The following is an 8,894-nucleotide window of genomic DNA, read 5'->3' on the forward strand; positions in this document are numbered from 1 at the left end:
ACCCATAGGAGCAGTTCTCCCCCGTCCTATCAGGTCGCTGAGTCAAAATTGACTAGATGGCAGTGAGTTAGGATGTTTGTTGTTTATTGAGAGCCGAGGATATCAAAGTAAGCACGCATCTTAAAGAACAAATTCCATTTTAATGAAAGAGCCTCAGATAAACACTGAGTTTTAAAATGTTTTTAAATATGATTTCTCTATAGTTTGTGTTTTTGATAAACACTTAGATTATTTTGGTCATTTTGCTTTGTTTTTTCCTATGTTTCAGCACTGGTATATTTGCAAAGTATTTTCCTTATCAGCAGCCATTCGACAGACTTGAGTAATAAAAGTCAAAATAGAATTTCTATATAAAGTATATACTCATGTATAAGCCATTTTTTCAGCACAATTTTAATGCAGTTTTTGTGGTAAAATTAGGTATCTCGGCTGATATTCGGGTCAGCTTATATTCAAGTATATAGGGTATTTAAAGACTGTACCAGCACTAACGTTATTCCCCACTATACAACTCCCTACCCCACGTTATTTTGAGGGTGGTGAGGGTCTCTTGTCACTTGTGCTGGATGGGTGGCTAAGGAGAAGGCACCGTTTCTTCCTGGGGCAGCCCAGCCATTTTAGAGCATTGGCTGAAATGTGCATTGTGCAAAGAGAATGGAGAGGCAAACCATATCAGAAATAGTTTTTATTAGAATTCTCATTGAAAATAATACAGAGAAACAGTAAATATGAATATAGGTCAACAGCCAGTGTTAAGACAGTTCTAGCAAAAAGAAAACATTCAGAAAATAGTACAATACAGGCCAAGAGTTGACATTAAAATCCATTCAATTGAAAAAAAATAAACTACTGGCCCAACCTAGGTATTTATGTCACATTTGAAATAATCTTGACGAAGTCTTTTTTCTTTGCTGAATGGTGCTTGCTGCTTGGATCCAAGAATATTTAGACTAACATCTGAAGGAAGAGGAGGGAATAGGCAGGGGAGAGAAAGAGGGAAAGGAGAAAAACTAGTACTTCATGAGTGTTTTTTTAAAAAAACAAGCTAAATATTTTATTAGGTACTGTATATATTTCTTCATTTCATCCTCATAACAGCCCTGTAAGGTAGGTTTGATTCATATCCATTTTAAATATAAGGTAAGACACTCACAGAGCTTACATGATTTGCCCCATGTCAAATAATTTTAAATAGCAGGGAACGTAGAACCCAACTCCACTCTGAAGCCCTCCTTTCCTCGAACACCCAGGTGGTTTCTCTATTACCCCTGAGAGGACTTGCGGCTCTGAGGAGTTGTTGATCTGTAGCCCATCCAAAGAATACCTTTATTTATTTATTTGTGAAGCTTGGGAGTAGAGAAATCTGGACCACAATTCCAAGAGGGCAATTCTGATTTGGCTATTTCTTCTTTGTTTCAGAAGAAAGACCACACAGTTGGAGAAAGAAGGCATAGGAGGACTGAATGGTTCCTACCAGACTGGTGAGCTGTTAATAGTTCCCCTAGAGCATATTTGTTAATAGAAAACAGAGAAAAAAAATGTATGATAAACAGAAATTCCCCAACCCAAATGCATGTGTAAATCAATGATTACAAAGATGAATCAACTCTTGCGACCTACATTCCTTATCTGTCAAAACCAAAGGATAAAGAAACTCACAGAAACACCAAGCAAGTAGCAGAGCTATACACCAAGTCATTTCCATCACAGTCACATGTCCACACGCTAACGTGTTCTATACTGATGGCCCCTTCTTAGTTGATGATTTTTCACAATGTATTTCATGGCTTCCATCCCTACATGAGACTTTATTACTATCACATAGGAATAAAAAGCCATAAAGCACTAGAGTGAGTTTATCTTGGTCGGATGCAAAACTTATTTTCTTCACACGACTTCACAACCTAACCAACACCAACCAATCATTTCATGCTACATGGAGGAACATGTCAAAGGACACATAAGTGACAGGAAGCACGCGTAAGGTGACAGCACAAACTAGCCACGTTGTATCCTTCAACGACATTCTGAACTACAAGGACCAGGAAACGAGAGTAGGAGACACTCAGCCACATCAACCATTGAAGTCACCAGAAACAAAGGACACTGGGGGAAACTCCTGGGAGAAAGCTCAGCACTTTGACGTGCAACTTGGAAACACAGAAGGAAAGACAAGAGACAGACAAATCACTGGCACAAACTGAAGCCGGGGAGGTTTCAAGCCTCCTGCTTTCTCGTCTCGCTTCTTTCCCAGGAAGGGTTCTTACATTCCCATTGCCAGCTTGTGCGCATTTTATTGGAGGACAGACAGGGGTGGGGCAGGTCTGTTTGCACTGTGTAAACATTCAGCCTTTTGTCTATAAGTAACACAAAGGAAAACTAGAGAGAGAGCGAACACTAAGAGACCACAAGTGCTTACTGCTCATGCTACATGCCCTCAAAAAAAGCTAACGCCATCCCTCCGCCCACATCTACAAAAACAGATGATCTCGGCCCGAAACAATGCTACACATGGAGATCTTTCCATAACATTAAAAAAAAAAAAAAATCAGGCCCAGTATCCAAGAACATGTTTAATGTCAAATTAAATTTACACGGCTCTTGGTATCATCAATACACTTGAAAGTGGCCACGCTGAAGGCCATTTATCCAGGATCACTGAAAACTCATTGCCATAAGTTACCCTGATTTTTCTGGTTAGGGTCTTTTGATAATAATACTTGGGGTACATGTTCTCCAATTTCTAAAGTATTTAGCACTGCCTTCCCCTTTGAAAGAGAATGTATCATTCACATTCAAGTAAAAGAAACAAGACTTGAGATACTTATTAGGAGTAATGTCTAGGCAAGCTATTTCTTCAGAAAGGCTACTGGGATTATAATGAAATCTTGATTTATGGGAATTGCAAAGGGAAGACTGGAAAGAGTTAAATGAAAGGAAGTGCATACATAAATCCAATTATCATGCATGAAACATGCAAATGACTTAAGCACTGCATCTGAAACTCTAGTTTATATTCATTAATCTCAGGTTGCACTTTTGAAGGAGAAAGACATGCTAATTGGGTCCAGATTAATGCACTCCCAAACCTCTCCAATTTGTTTTTAGGCGAGGGTTAAATGATATGTATTAAAATAAACACAGCTGCTCACCTGCCTCTACTTTCCATCTCCCCAACTCCACCTCTCCCCCCACCTCCAGCTGCCTCAACACCCTTCCTACACCTCTTCCTTCATTCAGGAAGGAATGGAAGAGCCCTAACCTTGTCATTGGCAAGAATAACCTTGTTCCGCAGCTGTTTCGGTCCTTTTCCTTTCGCCCCGTCACAGAACCGCAGAAAGAGGCTCGGCTACATCAGATCCTGCAACGTGAGGATGTCGGCGGGACATGTACAAATGGGAGAGCAGCTGCGTGCCCTCTGGGATGCTGTATTCCCTGTCTAGGGCCTGATGTCATTTGACCAGTACTGTGAGGTCACTTCAGAATGTCTAGTCACACTTTTGCTTGGGAAAAGAGAGACTCAACAGGGAGCCTGGGCATTTTTGCTGCTGTTCCTCCCGAGTGGCTCTACTGGGCCATCAGAGACTGACACAGAGCAGGGGCCACTCATAAAGGACCGCTTGCTTCCTTTCTCCCTCCTTTCTTGAAATTATCCTTACTTGAAGAACAGTCAAGTATTTGCTTTTATCCAGAGACATGCTTTTGGGCATAAAAGAGTAACTTTTTTTTAAAGGATGAATCTTATCTTGTGAGTAATGAGGTTTGGAAATTTAAAAAAATGTCTTTTCTTGGCATCAATCTTTAGACAAAGGAAGAGGAACTGAGAAGAACACGGACCTAGAGTCGGGATAGGAAGACTCTTCGCCGGAAAAGCAATCATGAGGGAGTTAAACCAGAAAGAGGGAAAGAAAAAGGAGAGGAGAGACCTTTAAACTCGTTTCACACAGAAAATGTTGTTTAATTTGAATCATGCTTTTCCCAAAGGAAAAAGTTAGCCTTGTCATAGACCCCCCTTCCCCTCCCTTGTTATAAATGGAAAACTTATGATGGGGCACATTCTTCTTCTTTGTTTGCTAGTCCAAAATTCAAATGAAATTCAGCCCACGTCTGAAATTCCATACGCTGGACAAGGCTCCCACACTGGGATCACACCAGAGACAAGAACAAGGGCATGTACATAGACGAGACAGAAATTGCCAGACAGGAACGCACAGGGATACACACAAAGACATACAGCTCTTAACAGTCACTGGCTCGAGGAGAGCCCTTCCACGGAAATTGATCATGGCACATTAGCAAATGGAAAATTAGCAAGAATAAATAACAACGCGGACGACATGGATATTAAATCTGTCCACATCCTGATACATTCTCTGCACACTCTTTAGTTAGGAAATGCACTTAGGATAGCCATCGCTCCTACAAGAGAAAATGATTATACGCTAACCAAACCCTAAGTACAAGCTAAAGATATTCACCTCATGAAGCCATTCCTCAACTAGCCCCTTGGCACTTGCTGGAATTATTCGCAGCACGAGCTCTCCTTTCTCATTTTCTGCTGACTCCGTGTGGGTAATTTCTTTCTCATGATTAAAAGTGAGCTTGGCAGATCCTTCAAAGCGTGGCTTTAGGTGTGGTGGGGGCCCCAAGTGCCTCCTTTGTTTAAGTCAGGTTTCGAAGAATTCATCAATGCATGGGCAGTGTCAGGGGGGCAGTCATCGACCTAAAATGATTTTTTTAAGGTACATTTACTGATATCTTTATATAACCATATTTTATAGTGAAACATGCAGCTGACGGATGAAATGAACTGTTTACCTTAGAAAGAACAGGCAGGCTTTTTCTCTTCCAAATAATCACTCCGACCTGAATGTCATCCAAAAGCGATTCTGCCTCCTTCGACTTATCCAGCATCTGAGGCTGGGAGATAACCCTCAGAGCACTGGCCTCCATCCCTGGCCCCTTCATTATTTGCCTCCTGGTGGGCGAGATAGAATACAGTCAATGTAATAACCGTACTTCACACAACAGGCTCGCTCTCTCTTTTAAATTGAAAATCCCCTTATTACAAAACAAGGGGTGTTCTTTTTCTCCTACCTTTAAGTAGGACTGCCACATTCATTGCTTTTTTACAAAAACGCAGCTGCTTTTTAAGCTACAGATAAATAGAATCTGCTAGGCAGTAATTCGACTCAGTCTGAATGCATTATTTTCTAAGACACTTTGGCGCGAGGGGCTTTTTGTTATAAACTGGAATGAGCAAGGAAAGTCCCTTTCTCTTCTAATTATGAATGTGTTTTATTCTCTACGATTAACTGACAATGTCAGATTGATCTTCTTCTGCTGCTGCAGCCATTCAATAAATCAACCTTTTTTTTCCCTCCCCTGGAAAATTAGAGGGCTTATGGTTAAGTCTTCATGAACGCCAATGATAAAAATAAAAATAACCTAAGACCCATGCAAATGCTGCAACCATAAACAAAGACCATGAACCCCCACCACCTCTGATGTCGAAAGTGATGCATTCTGTTTAGAAGCTAAAAAGAGAGAGATACACTTATTTCATGGGCTCACTCAAAGTGATTTAATTTTAATAACATGAAGACGTCCTGGGCATTGTTATAAAGCTGATCTGTGATATATTTATGTAGGCAGATATGATAAAACATTAATGTTTCTAAAGAGAGTGTCAAAATCTCATGATAGTTGTTTACTTGTCCGGTAGTCTAAGAGGGGGTCATTTTTTCAATCATTTCCTCAATGCCTGAGGCAAGGAAATGAAGACTTAAGACAAGAGGTGGGACCACTGTGATCAAGCTTTCTCTAGTTTAAGCTTCTGCGGGCATCGCTTTAACACCAAAGATAAACACTGCAAAGAAAACTGGTGAGCTCCTAAAAATTTCTAAAGGCAGTCTGGAAATTCCATCAGTCCAGGTATGGGTTTAACGTGTATCCCAATGTTGTTATTTCTGGCTCTCATATGGCGTCCTAGGTCTCTAGGGATGCGCTGCCTTGCCCAGGGCAGGGAGTCCCACCGGGTATCAGCAAGGCTCCAAATAAGGAAAAATACAGACTGCTACAGTGGTGACAGTAAGGAGAGGCTACCGGTATACCCCAGGCACACAGGCAGATGCCCCTCGACTGAAAGTACGGACACAGAGTGGATTGCTCTCCTGCCCCTTCCTTCCGACAGTCATGGAAAGCCACGTGTTGAGGATGGACCATGGGCGTGGCCAGTAGTTCCAGAATAGTATATCATTTTACCGCTGTTTCTGTTTCTATTCTTTTGAGGTTATTTCCAACACGGATAAGAGTGGGGATCCATCAAGCCTTGTGCAAAGCACAAAGAAAGAACTTTGTCCTGAAAGAACAAGGATAGTCAAGATAAGTCCTCCGGCCCCTCCCAAGCTCTAGGAGTAAACCAGAACAGCAAACCCACGGCCACTGGGTGGAGAGTGGCTCGAGGTGACCCTGCAGGACAGAGTAGAAATGCTGTTGTGAGTTTCTGAGACTTTAGTGGGAATAAAAAGCCAGGTCTTTCACCTGAGGAGCAGCTGGTGTGAGGCACAGCCCGGTCCCTAACCGTGATGCCTCACCAGGACTCCTGAGCTATAGGGGAGGGAGACCTTGATATCATATTCACCTCTGAAACCATGATGCCTTTCCGGGGGTGCATTCAAAAACATTGAGAATTTCATTTCAAGTGAGATGCAGACCTAGTTTCAGAACACTCACGGTGCAAAGACAGCTGAGGAGAGGCCAGAAAGGATAGCTGCTAGGGGTCATTTCAAATAAAATGTTTCTGATGTGCAGATGGATTCTCTCAGTTAGACCCTGGTCTTCCTCTCGTTGGGAGGCTTTCAAAAAGAATGTCCAACTGAAACAGTGCCTTTTCAGGGGATCCGCTGCGCCCGCTCCATTCGAAACAAAGAGATCGATTCAACGGTTTATGGGAGGGATTTCCAAAAGGAAAATCTTGACACATTTTATCAAAGGACACCGAAGAATCAAGAATCACAGGGGCTTAATATGAAATTTTAAGAAAACTGAAAACTACATTGGTGAGAAAAAGGCCAGAAACGTTGCAAGGAGAAATTTTGTTCTCCACCTTGACTATAAACCAGCTCCTTTGTTTTGTTTTTTTGGGTTTTTTGGCGGGGTGGTGGGGGTGGGGTGGTGTTTGGTGTAGCAAGAACTGTCCCTTGAGAATTCCATTGTGAATTCTTACCCTGTCCACCTCACAGCCCCATCCTGCCCCATTTTAGTCTTCTTTAGTCCCAATACTCAGGAGTAGTTTAAAACAACACAATTTGAGTTGAAGGATGCCAAAACTGTGGTTTTCATGCCGCATCCATCAAGCCCCAGAGATTTCTTTGGGGAAAGTTTGGAGAGAAGGTCACCTTCAGAAGTGCATGGATCTAGATGGAAGGTGTGCTACAAAAAAATAGCATCATAGTTTGATATTTTGGGTTCGTAGAAGCTTCTGGAATTTGTAGCAATACTGTTTGATTTACCCTTACATATGCCGTGAATACTGGCAATGAAGCTGTTGAGCTTCGATCACTCTCCTTACTTTTGAATCCCTGCTCTGCCTTCTGATAGGCCTAGGGAGGCCTGAGGTCTCATGTGGCTTTGGAATGAGGAGCCCAGGGATGCTATGGTAACACAAGAAGCCCATTATACCTGGAATAAATAACCAAGCCCCTTCCCTGAGAAACAAATTGCAGTATATTGAGCATTGATTTCAGAGTGAAATTGAATCCCTATGCAACCATATCTTCACTGAGCTAATGCCACAATTACAAGTCTGCATTGGCCATCAAAACTGTTTATGCTGGTTATATCGATATTCTGAGGCAAATGGAAGAAAAGGCCTTAGCTAGTGATTTAAAGGTATCTGATTACCTAGGAATCCTGAATGAGAAACATATAATTTTCCATGAAGCATGGGTTTCACTAGGTGAGCATCTAACATATACTCGGAAACACCTACTTCCCCGACTCTATTCTTTCTTCTTGTTAACCCTGGAAAAGTATTGGCACAGCCAAAAGATTGATTAGGCAAAATTCAATGTGGGCTTGTAATGACATCGTAGAATCACCATCCTCTGCCACCTGTGTTATTATTTTCAGGTAACACAAAAAGAATGTGATAACATCATATACCAGCCAGAAACCCTTAGCTCCTATCCCACTTGTGCAATAATTCAATAAGTAGTCCTACTGTTAGCAGCTGGAATGACGGACCAGAAACAAAGCTGTGTTGCCAGGTATAGCTTACCTAACAAGCGCGAGAAGCACAGTCTTAATTATGCTTACTGACTAATCTGTAGTGAACAGCTTCACAGGGGTTATGCTATATCAGAAATTATAAGCAAGCACCAGTAAGCCTGTGCTTACCTTGTTTACTGATTGTTCCATCCCTGTTAGGAACTGCAAGTTTGAAAAGATGCTTTGATTCTGTAGGGAGGTGCTGTGGAGTTGGGAGAGACACGAATCTTGGATGCCGTGAACCAAAAAAACAAAAAAGCAAAGATATTCATGGCAAAATTTGTAACTAAACACAAGAAAGCCAGTGCTGGCCTTGCTTATTGGGTCATCTGACACTGGGGGCTGCAGGTGGCCTCAGAGGACAGCACCCTAACAACCTAACAAACAGGCCTCATTCCATTTTCTTTGAGAAAAGAGAAAGAGAAAGGAAATGAGAAGGAGGAGAAAGGGGGAAAGTGAAAAATCCAATGAGTTCAACATGTAAAGACTGGGGTCCTCAAATAATGCCCCTGTAACTGACTAACAAACTCAGTTCTTAACTTCTCTAAAGCTACACTTTCCCGGTGTCCAACAAGGATATTGGCATCTCTCTCACTGGGCTCCTGAGGAGATTAAGTGAGGCT

The 8,894-nt window shown here is 41.9% G+C and overlaps 1 long non-coding RNA gene across 1 annotated transcript; it reads right to left on the reverse strand.

Moving 5' to 3' along the window:
* Nucleotides 1-702: 702 nt before the first annotated feature.
* LOC123521887 lies at nt 703-8,547 on the reverse strand. The gene is made up of 4 exons (XR_006680228.1): nt 8,401-8,547; nt 4,819-4,978; nt 4,479-4,723; nt 703-957 (listed from the first exon to the last, which is right to left on the reverse strand). It is a non-coding gene; the product is annotated as an uncharacterized LOC123521887 (long non-coding RNA).
* Nucleotides 8,548-8,894: the final 347 nt, after the last annotated feature.

This window comes from Echinops telfairi, unplaced genomic scaffold, assembly GCF_000313985.2.
Source record: "Echinops telfairi isolate 266 unplaced genomic scaffold, ASM31398v2 ScPeMD7_2;HRSCAF=8, whole genome shotgun sequence".
Classification (NCBI taxonomy): domain Eukaryota; kingdom Metazoa; phylum Chordata; class Mammalia; order Afrosoricida; family Tenrecidae; genus Echinops; species Echinops telfairi.